The following is a 15139-nucleotide window of genomic DNA, read 5'->3' as shown; positions in this document are numbered from 1 at the left end:
GCGTCGTCGCGACGGGCAGACGCCCGCGGCGGCTGGCGAGGAGGAGGAGAGTGCACCATGGCCGCAGCTCCCCCGGTCCTCCCAGCGCCGGCATGTGGTGGCTCGATGGAGCGCCGACCCGAGGGCCCCGCCGGTCGCGGATCGTCTTTGTTTGCGACGGCGACGAGGCTCCGGATGGTGGCCCTCCACTCGTCGAGCTTCTCCGCAGTAGGAGGGAAGTCGAGGAGCACCTGCGCGCGTGCCAAAGCTTTCGCTGGCATGGGCGGCGGCGACAGCTGCGTGGATCGCGCCGCGCTTCGACTTCTAACTATGTTAGAAGGAGCTCCATTACGACCCAGCGGCTGCGTGCCATTTTCGCCAGCGCTTCGGCGAGCGTGCTGAACCCCCTCATCTTGCGGATGGCGCAGAGGGCTCTTCCCACGGCGGTGCCCAAGGTCACCAACGTGGTGACGCTGCTCGGTGCGCGCACCATGGGATGAGCGCGCGGTGGTCGCCGGTGTCTACGTCTTGGAGGTCGCTGCGCCGCCCGGAGGTGGCACAACGACACCCCTGGAGGGCCCGCGCCGCCTGCGGGGGGCCCGGCTCCATCTTTGGATCTGGCGACGTGCGGCCGGTCGTCTGGCGCGTGAACGACGCCGCTCGCCAGGCTCTGACTGCCTGGGCGATGCTGGTGCTCGCGGACCACGGCCTGGGTCCTGTCCGTGACCGGTCCACTGCTCGTCCGCACCGGTACGGGCCGTTCGGCTCCCAACGAGCCGATCGCCGTGGCTGTCTTCTTCTTAGGAGCCATGGCGACGAAGAACTGCTAGGCTAACTACTAGAACAGATTCTCACAATTGCGCCCCCTACCTGGTGCGCCAAAGATGTCGGTGTGGAACGACACCTATGGGATCACAAGAATCCCTACTATGGTTGCCGGGGCGTGGGGTTGCGAGAAGAGCAGGGCTAGTAGACAGCACAAGGATCGTTTACCCAGGTTCGGGCCGCGAGGATGCGTAAACCCTAGTCCTACTTTGGTGGGTGTATTTCAGAGAGTTCTTGAGCTCTCGAACTAGCTGTGGTCAGTGCGTGGTTCGAAAGAGCCGAATCCCTCTCCAGTATGCCATGGGCCTCCTTTTATAGTCGGAAGGGGCTGCCACAGTGGCACACAGGAGGTGGAAAGGCATACAGTGCCCTGAGCTTATCGCTCGTATTACAGGACAAGACGCATTTAATGCGTAGCTTAGGTGTCCCCTTGCTTTATCGGGGACGGGGGCGAGGCCCGTCCCGTCCATCGCCGCTCCTCCTCGCTTCGACATGCGCCTTGGCCAGTGATGCGTGCGGTGCCATGTAGACAGGCAGGCAGCTGAGGTGGCGTGGTGGTGGAGCCTTCACGAAGATCTGCATGCGCCACACAGGCGCTTGATGAGTTGGCCTGGGAGATGCATGTTGCCACGCAGGTGCCCGCCCAGCTGGTTGGGCTGGCAGCTGCACGTGAACGGTGGTGGAAGCTTGGTCGCCGGCGTGCCCGGCTGTGGCCCTACTAGCGTCCTTGGCCTTGTCGGGTGGCCCGGCAAGGGTCTCGTCGTGCGGCCCGGCAAGGGTCTTGCCGTGGCGCGCTGTCGTCCCCGGCAAGAGCCTTGCCGGGGGTCTGGTGGCCTTCCCCGGCAAGGATCTTGCCGAGGGTCGTTGTCTTCTAATTCTCACCTGATCTTGAATATGTCTTTACAAAGATCTGCATGCCACCACAGAGGTGCCTTCCCGGGCCCTGGCCCCACGTGGATGATGGCGTTGGGGGCCGTGGGCTCAAGGGTGGCTCGCTCTGTTGGTGTGGGGCGAGCTGCCCCGGCAAGGGTCTTGCCGGGGGAACCTGCTTCGTCCCTCTGCTCTTTGTGGTCTTGGCCTTGGCGTTGCTCTTATTATCTTGGGCTTCGGTCTTACCTTGGCTCACCTCCCCTGCTCTGCTGGGCGTGACCGTAGGCGCAGCTCCGACTGCCCGTGCACAGGTATAGGGGTAGAGAAACGCACCCCTCTTTTTGTGCACCGACAACGCGGTTGATGTAGTTGTACGTCTTCACGATCCGACCGATCCTAGTACCGAAATTACGGCACCTCCGCGATCTGCACACGTTCAGCTCGGTGACATCCCACGAACTCTCGATCCAGCTGAGTGTCGAGGGAGAGCTTCGTCAGCACGACGTTGTGATGACGGTGATGATGAAGTTACCAGCGTAGGGCTTCGCCTAAGCACTACGACGATATGACCGAGGTGGATTATGGTGGAGGGGGGCACCGCACACGGCTAAGACAGTTGTCTGTTGTGTGTTCTAGGTTGCCCCCTTCCCTGTATATAAAGGAGCAAGGCGGGAGGCCGGCCAGCCCTAGGGCGCGCCAAGGAGGGGAGGAATCCTCCTCCTAGTAGGAGTAGGATTCCTCCTTTCCTAGTCCTATTAGGAGGGGGAAGGAAGGAGTAGGAGAGGGGAAGGAAAAAGGGGGGCGCCCCCCCCCTCCTAGTCCAATTCGGACTCAAGGGAGAGGGGGCGCGCGGCCTGCCCTGGCCGCCCCACTCTCTCTCCACTAAGGCCCATCTAGGCCCACTAGTTCCCCACAGGGGTTCCGGTAACCCTCCGGCACTCCGGTTTTCTCCGAAATCACCCGGAACACTTCCGATGTCCAAATATAGCCGTCCAATATATCAATATTTATGTCTCGGCCATTTCGAGACTCCTCGCCATGTCCGTGATCATATCCGGGACTCCGAACAACCTTCAGTACATCAAAACACATAAACTCATAATACCGATCGTCACTGAACGTTAAGCGTGCGGACCCTACGGGTTCGAGAACTATGTAGACATGACTAAGACACGTCTCCAGTCAATAACCAATAGCGGAACCTGGATGCTCATATTGGCTCCCACATATTCTACGAAGATCTTTATCAGTCAAACCGCATAACAATATACGTTGTTCCCTTTGTCATCGGTATGTTACTTGCCCGAGATTCGATCGTCGGTATCTCAATACCTAGTTCAATCTCGTTACCGGCAAGTCTCTTTACTCGTTCCGTAATGCATCATCCCGCAGCTAACTCATTAGTCACATTGCTTGCAAGGCTTATAGTGATGTATTACCGAGAGGGCCCAGAGATACCTCTCGGACAATTGGAGTGACAAATCCTAATCTCGATCTATGCCAACTAAACAAACACCATCAGAGACACCTGTAGAGCATCTTTATAATCACCCAGTTACGTTGTGACGTTTGATAGCACACAACGTGTTCCTCCGGTATTCGGGAGTTGCATAATCTCATAGTCATAGGAACATGTATAAGTCATGAAGAAAGCAATAGCAACATACTAAACGATCAAGTGCTAAGCTAACGGAATGGGTCAAGTCAATCACATCATTCTCTAACGATGTGATCCCGTTCATCAAATGACAACTCATGTCTATGGCTAGGAAACTTAACCATCTTTGATTAACGAGCTAGTCAAGTAGAGGCATACTAGTGACACTCTGTTTGTCTATGTATTCACACATGTACTAAGTTTCCGGTTAATACAATTCTGGCATGAATAATAAACATTTATCATGATATAAGGAAATATAAATAACAAATTTATTATTGCCTCTAGGGCATATTTCCTTCAGTCTCCCACTTGCACTAGAGTCAATAATCTAGATTACATAGTAATGATTCTAACACCCATGGAGTCTTGGTGTTGATCATGTCTTGCTTGTGAGAGAGGCTTAGTCAACGGGTCTGCAACATTCAGATCCGTATGTATCTTGCAAATCTCTATGTCTCCCTCCTTGACTTGATCGCGGATGGAATTGAAGCGTCTCTTGATGTGCTTGGTTCTCTTGTGAAATCTGGATTCTTTTGCCAAGGCAATTGCACCAGCATTGTCAGAAAAGATTTTCATTAGGCCCGATGCACTAGGTATGACACCTAGATCGGATATGAACTCCTTCATCCAGACTCCTTCATTTCCTGCTTCCGAAGCAGCTATGTATTCCGCTTCACACGTAGATCCTGCCACGACGCTTTGTTTATAACTGCACCAACTGATAGCTCCACCGTTCAATATCAATACGTATCCGGTTTGTGACTTAGAGTCATCCGGATCAGTGTCAAAGCTTGCATCGACGTAACCATTTACGATGAGCTCTTTGTCACCTCCATAAACGAGAAACATATCCTTAGTCCTTTTCAGGTATTTCAGGATGTTCTTGACCGCTGTCCAGTGATCCACTCCTGGATTAATTTGGTACCTGTTGAGGATATAGACCTTGGAGTCACCCGCCAGGATGGCCGGGTTACTCTAAGGGTCATTACCAGAAGCCCGGAGCTAAGTTTCAAGATAATGGGCCAGAGATGGGCTGAGACCCGGATATGGCTTAAAGCCCGTAGTTACAATCATTGTTATAGTAGACTTGTAGTGTAAGGCAAGTATTGATTAGAGTCCGAGCCGGACGCTCTTATAAGCCGGCCGGGACTCTAAGGGCTGTTGGGCGTCAGCCTCCCTATATAAAGGGAGGACCCGGCAGCGGTTCAAGGGCGACAGCAATCTCTCCGAGAGCCGGGATAGCGGTTTAGCTCCCTGGCAATCGTAACCCTAATCAATAACACCTCGAACTGGACGTAGGCTTTTACCTTCACCATAAGGGGCCGAACCAGTATAAACCCTCGTGTTCCTTGTCCCGCATAACCCCTTCAAGCTTCCTAGTTGCGATGGCTCCACGACTAAGTCCTAGCCCAAGGACATCTGCCGTGACAATTCCACGACAGTTGGCGCCCACCGTGGGGCAAGCGCACGGTGGATTTGAGTTCTTGAAGGGCGGCTTCGAAGGGCTCAAGGGATACGCTGTGGGCCGGATGACCAAGAGTCGTCGCGGCAGGCTCTACATCGACGACGCGGACTGGGGCCCCGACGCCGGCTCAGTGGAGTACGGGTACCGGGTCCCCTTTGGCGGAATTCATGTCTTCATTGGCAAGGTTGGTGAGCCGGGCCCCGAGCCGGGTCTCTGCGCCGATCTCATCGAAACAGCTCAGCGCGCACGACCCGCCCGGGCCCGGCCTGCTTTAAAACGCGCTTTTGTGGGATGCATCCATGGAAGGCCCTCCGATCCATCTGGGTCTGGGGATGAGGCGGCCGCCGGCTCTGACGGCGAGTCGGCCGCTGATGAGTAAAACTCGTTGTACCAATTTCAAGATGGCAGGCTCATGAGTTATTCCGATGGCAACAGTATTCCGGACCTTTTTGAGCCGCCAAGTCAGGTCGGAGTTTTTATGGCTGGTGCGCAGCCTGTTCAGAACCCCGCTACCGGATCAGAAAACCCGGAGCCTTCCCCGGCTCAGGTGCTGATGGGTCTCACAGATAAGATGACGGCCCTGTTAACCGCCACGGTTGACCCGGCAGATCAAGCCCAGCATGACGCGGAGGTGGCACAGTTAAGATTGGATCTGATGAAAGCAAAAGAGGATCTTGCAGCAGAAGGGATCAGGCTGGCGGTGGAGCGGGCGGCTCTCGACGCCCGGACTCAGTTGATTCAGGCGCAGTCCTTCCAACTCACGATGGATCAGAACGCGGCCAACGAGGTCATGAGAAGGAGGCATCAGAAGGCCCAGTCTCGACTCCCGCCGGTTTACGATCCGCGCAATCTATTCAACACGCCAGGTGCGGGATCCAGTAACCCACCAGGGGTCATTGCGCCCGGGTCGGGACCCTTTATTCAGCCACTAGTAATGGGGCCTCCCCAGGCGCCCCCTGCCCCGCCTCAATATGTGCCAATACCCCCGGGTCATTACGATAACCCGCTGGAGAACATGGTAGCTGCGGCAGCACGACTGGCGGCTCTTCCCGTTGACGGCAACTCTCCGGCAGCCGTCGAAACCCGCCGGGTCAGGGAACTCCTGCAGACGGCCCTAGCGCAGCAAGAGGCGTACTCCTACAGCCGGGACAGGATCCACTCAACTCCTCGCCCAGGCCAGAGCCCGAGTTACAGCCGGCACATGGTCTCGGTGACCGGCTCAAGCAATGTCCGACGCCATGGCCCACCCCCTGGCCATGGCCCGGCTCATGTTGGAACCTTCTACGCCGCAGACCAAGCACGGCAAGAGGCGGAGCAGGTGCCGCAATTGATGGCTTATCAGACCCCCCCGGCTTATCCAACGGCGTCCGTTGATGTGGGTATTTCTACCAGGACCGGGGGTGTCCCTTGTTTGGTGTCGGCCATCCGTAATGAACGTCTACCTAAGGATTTCAAGGGCCCTAGGAAGGTGCCTAACTATACAGCTGACTTACAGCCTGCGGCCTGGATTGAAAGTTATGTGATGGTTGCCAAAGGTTCTCCCGACGGGCTCATGTGCTGGCTCAGGAATTGAGGATGATCCCGATCACTTGGCCCTTTGCGGTCTGGGGGCTTGATATGGTCGGGCCTTTTAAACGGTCCAAGGATAAGAAGACCCACCTCTTGGTGGCCGTGGACAAATTCACGAAGTGGGTGGAAGCTGAGCCAGTTAGCAAGTGTGATGCAGCCACGGCGGTTCAATTTATGAAAAAGGTGATCTTCCGCTTCGGCTTTCCACACAGCATCATAACAGACAATGGCACTAATCTGTCCAAAGGCGCTATGGAGGAGTTTTGTCAAAGAGAGCATATCCGGCTTGATGTCTCTTCAGTGGCACACCCCCAATCCAATGGTCAAGCTGAGAGAGATAACCAGGAGATTCTGAAGGGCATTAAACCCCGGCTCTTGGTCCCTTTGCAACGGACGCCAGGTTGTTGGGTGGAGGAGTTGCCCTCCGTTTTATGGAGCATCAACACTACTCCTAACAGGTCTACAGGCTTCACGCCTTTCTTCCTGGTTTATGGAGCAGAAGCAGTTCTCCCCAGCGACATTCGTCATGATTCACCTCGTGTGGCGGCTTATGTTGAGACGGATAATGAACAGGCGCGCCAAGATGCTCTGGACTTGCTGGACGAACAGCGTGATGTGGCAGCCGCCCGTTCAGCGATTTACCAACAAGACCTGCGCCGTTATCATAGCCGCCGGGTCAAATCCCGGGTCTTCCAGGAGGGCGACCTGGTGCTCCGGCTCATCCAGGATCAAACAGATGCACACAAGTTATCCCCACCTTGGGAAGGGCCTTTTGTGGTCAGTAAGAACTTGCACAACGGGTCATATTACCTCATTGATATCCGGGAGCATAAGGACTCACGTAAATCTGAGGAGGAGACCCGTCGGCCGTGGAACATAGCTCAGCTTCGGCCTTACTACACTTGAGCTTCCGACTCTTGTGATGTACATATTTATCTCAGCCATGTATATATTATGATAAAGCAATAAAGCAGGACCTCTGTCCTTTGCTCTCTTCCAAAAATGTGTGTTGTTACATGCTGACTTACAGAAGATCCGGCTTATGATCATCTTTGAATCTAGCTGCAAGCGGTAAAGTCGCTTGGGGGCTTCCTGTTCACACATGGGTCGTATTCGAACCAAAGAGAACATAGCTGTCGATACCCATTTGATTGGCAAAGTGCCGAGCTCATTGGGAAGTTGCATCTGGTCATATTTGAATCATAGTGTAACCCCTCTGAGAACCGACGTGGATCGTATTCGAATCAGCGTCGTTAAACAAATTTTCAGAATCACTTGGGGGCTTCCTGTTCAAACATGGGTCGTATTCGAACCAAAGAGAACATAGCTGTCGATACCCTCTTGATTGGCATCGCCAAACCCACTGGGGGCTATATGATCGTATCCGAATCTTAGCTTAACCCCTTTGGACCGAGTTTCTGGTCGTATTCGAACCGGAAGCCCTTAAGTTTTTATATTTTACCACAAACTTGCTTTGATCATGTCAAAGTATGTACTGCCGGGTTTCACTTGCCGGCTTAATTTTGGTTTATCTTGTTAGTTGAGCATCATGGATGTCATCAAGACAAATAAATTCGAGTTAAGGTACCAACCGTGCTACCCGGGTTATTTAACCCGGAAGTATGCTTACAGGCTGTTAAGTGTGTCATCACAGATATTTAAAGGCACTTTTTAAGGTTGAGAAGGACAAAGGGATAATTACGACCCGGAGGAGCATCAAAAGAATGACTTCAAAGGATTTCAGCATTCATTACGTGCACGATGGCACGGCAGAGATCAATTGTTGCACCTACTCTATTACAAAAATCTTTCAAAGTTTCAAGGATGGGGCGTTGTTTGGTGAGCCGCTAGCCGGTTTATGACGCCTGCTGAGTTGAAGTCCCCGGCTCATCTTCTGCTTCGGCTGATCCCAAGGCTTCGAAGGTCGACGACTTCCAGTTGATGCCGCTGAGAGCTTCGAACTGAGCTTCTTCGTCAATTAACCCGTCCGAGTTAATCTCCGGGGCGAAGGTGTGCTGGCGAGCCGGGGGAATCAGATTGATAGCTTCATAGCGAGGGGTTGGAATCCTCTGATTCTCCGCTTTGTATCCCGGCTGATACTTGGTTAAATCGGTGTCGTTCCCGATGATGGTGGCCACCGGGCGCACAGCCTTCACACAAGCCGCGAAGTCCTTCTGGTCGAACGCTGAGCCGTCTTCTTTCAGGCTGGGGTAACCCAGGGCGATATCTGCCGGGTCTAGCTCCGGCAAGAAGGCTTTGGCCCGGCTCAGTGCGGCGATTGCTCCGGATCTCGCGGATGCTCGTCGTAGCTCCTGGATCCGCTGCGGCAGAACTGCGAGCCGGCGCAGGACTTCAGCCAGATGAGTCGGCACTTCATTTGACAGGGCCACCACAGCTAAAGCCCGCTGTGACCCGGTGTAGAGCTGTTCCACCAGGGTGTACACGGCCTTTAACTTGGTGACCACGCTCTGGTTCAAGTTGGCGCTTCTGGAACCTGTTTAACAACATCAGATGACCTCGTGATAAGGATGAGTTAAGAAATGTAAACATTCCAACTTGAATGAAAGCCGGTGAGGCAACTTACCGAAGATGGCAGCTACCATTTGGGACACTTGGCGCTTTAGACCGGAGAGCTCAGCGGTCTTCTCAGTGAGGGCCTTCTCCGCCTGTTCTGCCCGGGTCACCAGTGCAGCTTTCTCCTCAGCCCAGGCCTTCCGCCCAGCGTCGAATTCAGTCTTCAATTTCTCCTGAGCGGCGATGCTGGAGACAAACTTGGCATTTGCCTTCCGGGTCTCCATCTCTTGTGCCTTCAGCCGGCTCTTGAGATCAGCCAGGTCCGACTCTAATTTCTTGCCAACAGCCTGCATATATTTCCGGGTTATTAACAGTCATTCTATAAAGTCCCAAGCGCTTTCCAAGCAAAGATACTTGGCACTTGGGGGCTAATGCATATTGAACGTATCTATCTATGTATGGCCGGCTCAGTTCAGTAAGCCGGAATCTAAAGTCTACAACATATTCAAGTGTAAGTCCTAGACTTGGGGGCTAGAATGGCAAGGATCACTATGCGGAAAGTAAGAGAACAGCAGAAGGTTACCTCAGATTTTTGTTGGATCTGGTTGACCATGGCGATCTCGGCGTCCCGGCTCTTGTGAACCTGGCTGATGTAGCCTGAGACGAGTTCTCCAATACTTAAGTCGGTGTAGCTGGAGAGATCCAGATTCACCCGGTGGGGTTGCAGCAACTCCCCCCTCGCGGAGCATTTGGCCAGCGCGGTCGGCCTCCCCGGCTCAACAAAATCCGTCCGGGTAATTACCACGTCCGGGTCGTTAGCTGGTGGGGCTGAGCCGGAGGCCTCCGGGTTAGCTAATGCTTCGGTCGTTGTCTTGGTGGTCGGGGCAGGGGCTTCAGGCGCCGTATCCATGGGAATGGTAGCTTCAGGGGCGGAGGCGACTGGCGGCTCTTGAGCCGTCGTCTCCGGCTCAGGCAAGTCGGGCACTCCGGCTGACCTGGTCTTCTTTACTCTTTTGGTGAGCTTTGCCTGGGCACTGAAAAGGCAGAAGTGTTAGGCATACAAAGGGTAAGTACAGACAGATAATGTAAGGAGATTGTTATTACCCGGGGGCAGTCTTGAAGGCCGGCAGACTTGACTGCATGGAGTCACCCGAGGAGGGGGAGGTCTCCTGGTAATTGGAGTCAGAAGAGTTGAGTGGCTGACGGATGACACCCGCCAACGGATGAAAAGGGTACAGGTGAGAAAAAACCTCAGTGCGGCGTTTCCTCGTTGCGTCGGGTAACCCAGTGGAGAGGTCGGTGTCCTTGCGGGCCCGGGTATGACGCCGGCTCTCGTGAACCTGCAGCTTCAAAAGAAATTGAGGGTCTCGGTGAGCTAATCGATGGGAAAGCTTACTTTCCGGGTTACCCTTCGGACTTTCAGCTGTGGTAAAGGCTCCGAGCCGGAGGAAAGTGATGTTACCTCTTCGACCACCGGGTTACTGGCGCCGGTGTCATCCTGTCAATAAGCAAGTGTTGATAAGGCGGACAGCATCAGACAACATATACTGCAAGAATTTAAAAGATTTAAGGGTTACCTCTGACTCGGAGCTATCGCTTAATTGCAGCAGCTCCGAAGCAGTGGGTCTGTTCCCCTTTTTGCGAGGGGCGGCTCTCTTGGCGGCTTTCTTCGCCTTCCTGGCCTTCTTGGCCGCCTCGTGGTCATACTTGACCCGCCAGAATTTATCATCAGCCTGAGAAATACAGTAATGAGTTCTTAGTAAGATGACAGGTAAAACAAAATGGAAAGGTTAAAGTCAGCGGCTTACCGCTGGGGCTGGATTGGTCTTGCAGAACGGGGCTAGCCCGGTTCTTCCACAGTCTGCCAGGCTCTCGTTTAAAAGAGCCTTGGTCTCTTCTTCAGCAACGTCTTCTGGAAGATCATTGCGACTGTGCCTCTGCGGGTCATCCTTTCGCCCGGTGTACTCACACATTAAGCCGGGGCGGCGGCTCAATGGGATCACCCGCCATGAGATCCAGACCCGGACCAGGTCAATTCCGTTCAGACCATTGCCTAGCAGGGCTTTGATCTTGTTGATCGTTGGAAGCAGAGGCTGGCGTTCTGCGGCAGTCAGCTTGTCGGATAATGGATGAGTTGGCTCCAGGCGCGTTGGGCGAAAGCCGGGCAGCGGGCTCTCATCAGTCGGGGACGTGTCTTGGCAGTAGAACCAAGTCATGTTCCAGTCCTTGGGGTGACTTGGCGGTTCTGCGTAAGGGAACAGACAATCCCCGCGCCGTTGGATGGAGATGCCGCCTAACTCTAGACTTGGACCGTTTGCGCACTCGGTTTGGCGGTTCAAATAGAACAGCTCTCTGAAGAGCAGCAGACTCGGCTCTTCTCCAAGATATACTTCACAAAAAACTTGGAAGTTGCAGATGTTGGATATGGAATTGGGTCCTATATCCTCAGGCCGAAGATCAAAGGAGTTGAGCACGTCCCGGAAGAATTTTGAGCCGGGCGGTGCGAAGCCCCGGCTCATATGGTCGGCAAAGATCACTACCTCCCCGTCTCTCGGCTGTGGCCTTTTCTTCGGACGGTTCAGGGGCACGGTAGGACATCACTTCTTTCTTAGGCAGATATCCGGACTTAACGAAGTTGGCCAGGGTCTCTTCGGTGACGCTGGATTTCATCCAGTTGCAAGTGATGGGAGCCTTGGGAGGCATGGTGACGGTTGGTGGTCTACGAGGAAGATAAAAGTGTCCGGGTTAATTATAACCCGGAGTTTATCATTCAAGTTACAATGACGGCTTATGAAGGGGACTAATGGTATGTATTGATACGGTGGGTTATCTAAGCCGTCGGGGCTTTCAGGATAAGTTGGTCGTCAACGGCTTACTGCGGTTAAGTCGGAAGATACTACAGAGCATGATTCTCTTTAAACCGGAAAGTTCTACGGCGCGTGTTTTCTCTAAGTCGGAAATATAAGCCGCCAAGATTCAAGGACTGCAGTTTTTACTAAGTGTGGTAAACAGATTTCACATATTACAGTAACTTTTTTGGATCAGAGTAGTCGGAGCAGAGAAAGTTTTCTAGACCTAAAAAACAGAGGCAGGAGAAGTTTTTGAGGTTGAACACAGTTCTTATGCAGTAAAAAGAGGGTTTCTTACAGATGAAATGGGTCTCAAACCTCTACCGCAGTGGTTCTACGCGAGGTTAAGGATCAACCAACTACGGTGGCAACAGGAACTACCGAGTTTGTGGGCAATGGTGGCGAACACGAAGAACTGAAGGAACCCTACCGCAGATCTATTCTAGCAAGGCAGAGAAGACTCACCGGAGTTGAGGAAGAGAGGAGGTCGCCGGCATTATCTGGTCCGGGTCAGGGTGATGCAGCAGCCGGGTCGATGGAGATCAGGGGCGTGACGGCGATGGCGGCGGCAGAAGCTCGGGCAGAGGAACGACAACGCAAGGAAGAAGAAGGAGAGTGTGAGAAGAGAGTGTCGGGCCGACCTATTTATAAGGTGAATCATAAGTAGGCGCGGGGTTCAAGGAGGCCACGGCGTGGTTATCTCCCCTTCACGGCGCCTCGATTCTCGGAAGGACAGTAAAAGCAAAGATCCGTTGCGGATCTGGCGGAGTAAAAAACGGACTTAATGGAGGATGACGTCACGGCGGATTACCCGGAGTCCAGAGGATGACGTCACTCCGGGTTATGACCTTTACATGAATAGAAGCCGGGGATTTTTTTCCTGCAGAGCTGAAGATTGACCCGAGCCGGCTCAAGTCAATCTGGGGCCTAATGTTGAGGATATAGACCTTGGAGTCACCCGCCAGGATGGCCGGGTTACTCTAAGGGTCATTACCAGAAGCCCGGAGCTAAGTTTCAAGATAATGGGCCAGAGATGGGCTGAGACCCGGATATGGCTTAAAGCCCGTAGTTACAATCATTGTTATAGTAGACTTGTAGTGTAAGGCAAGTATTGATTAGAGTCCGAGCCGGACGCTCTTATAAGCCGGCCGGGACTCTAAGGGCTGCTGGGCGTCAGCCTCCCTATATAAAGGGAGGACCCGGCAGCGGTTCAAGGGCGACAGCAATCTCTCCGAGAGCCGGGATAGCGGTTTAGCTCCCTGGCAATCGTAACCCTAATCAATAACACCTCGAACTGGACGTAGGCTTTTACCTTCACCATAAGGGGCCGAACCAGTATAAACCCTCGTGTTCCTTGTCCCGCATAACCCCTTCAAGCTTCCTAGTTGCGATGGCTCCACGACTAAGTCCTAGCCCAAGGACATCTGCCGTGACAATTCCACGACAGTACCTCCATGCTAAACTAATAGCAAGGCACACATCAGGTCTGGTACACAGCATTGCATACATGATAGAACCTATGGCTGAAGCATAGGGAATGACTTTCATTTTCTCCCTATCTTCTGCAGAGGTCGGGCATTGAGTCTGACTCAACTTCACACCTTGTAACACAGACAAGAACCCTTTCTTTTCTTGATCCATTTTGAACTTCTTCAAAACTTCATCAAGGTATGTGCTTTGTGAAAGTCCAATTAAGCGTCTTGATCTATCTCTATAGATCTTGATGCCCAATATATAAGCAGCTTCACCAAGGTCTTTCATTGAAAAACTCTTGTTCAAGTATCCTTTTATGCTATCCAGAAATTCTATATCATTTCCAATAAACAATATGTCATCCACATATAATATTAGAAATGCTACAGAGCTCCCACTCACTTTCTTGTAAATACAGGCTTCTCCAAAAGTTTGTATAAAACCATATGCTTTCATCACATTATCAAAACGTTTATTCCAACTCCGAGATGCTTGCACCAGTCCATAAATTGATCGCTGGAGCTTACACACTTTGTTAGCATCCTTTGGATTGATAAAACCTTCGGGTTGCATCATATACAACTCTTCTTCCAGAAATCCATCCGGAATGCAGTCTTTACATCCATTTGCCAAATTTCATAATCATAAAATGCAGCAATTGCTAACATGATTCAGACGGACTTAAGCATCGCTACGGGTGAGAAGGTCTCATCGTAGTCAACTCCTTGAACTTGTCGAAAACCTTTCGCAACAAGTCAAGCTTTGTAGACAGTAACATTACCGTCGGCGTCAGTCTTCTTCTTGAAGATCCATTTATTCTCTATGGCTTGCCGATCATCGGGCAAGTCAACCAAAGTCCACACTTTGTTCTCATACATGGATCCCATCTCAGATTTCATGGCCTCAAGCCATTTCGCGGAACCTGGGCTCATCATCGCTTCCTCATAGTTCGTTGGTTCGTCATGGTCAAGTAACATGACCTCCAGAACCGGATAACCGTACCACTCTAGTGTGGATCTTACTCTGGTTGACCTACGAGGTTCAATAGTAACTTAATCTAAAGTTACATGATCATCATCATTAGCTTCCTCACTAATTGGTGTAGTAGTCACAGGAACTGATTTCTGTGATGAACTACTTTCCAATATGGGAGCAGGTACAGTTACCTCATCAAGTTCTACTTTCCTCCCACTCACTTCTTTCGAGAGAAACTCCTTCTCTACAAAGGATCTATTCTTAGCAACGAATGTATTGCCTTCGGATCTGTGATAGAAGGTGTACCCAACAGTCTCCTTTGGGTATCCTATGAAGACACATTTCTCCGATTTGGGTTCGAGCTTATCAGGTTGAAGCTTTTTCACATAAGCATCGCAGCCCCAAAATTTAAGAAATGCCAATTTGGGTTTCTTGCCAAACCACAGTTCATAAGGTGTCGTCTCAACGGATTTAGATGGTGCCCTATTTAACGTGAATGCAGCCGTCTCTAAAGCATAACCCCAAAACGGTAGCGGTAAATCAGTAAGAGACATCATAGATCGCACCATATCTAATAAAGTGCGGTTACGACGTCGGACACACCATTACGCTGTGCTGTTCCAGGTGGTGTGAGTTGCGAAACTATTCCACATTGTTTCAAATGAAGACCAAACTACTAACTCAAATATTCTCCTCCACGATCAGATCACAGAAACTTTATTTTCTTGTTACGATGATTTTCCACTTCACTATGAAATTCTTTGAACTTTTCAAATGTTTCAGACTTATGTTTCATCAAGTAGATATACCCATATCTGCTCAAATCATTTGTGAAGGTCAGAAAGTAACGGTACCCGCCGCGAGCCTCAATATTCATCGGACCACATACATCAGTATGTATGATTTCCAACAAATCTGTTGCTCGTTCCATTGTTCCGGAGAATGGAGTTTTAGTCATCT

This window comes from Aegilops tauschii, chromosome 2, assembly GCF_002575655.3.
Source record: "Aegilops tauschii subsp. strangulata cultivar AL8/78 chromosome 2, Aet v6.0, whole genome shotgun sequence".
NCBI classification, from domain to species: Eukaryota; Viridiplantae; Streptophyta; class Magnoliopsida; order Poales; family Poaceae; genus Aegilops; species Aegilops tauschii.
Note: the sequence above shows the minus strand (reverse complement) of the source record.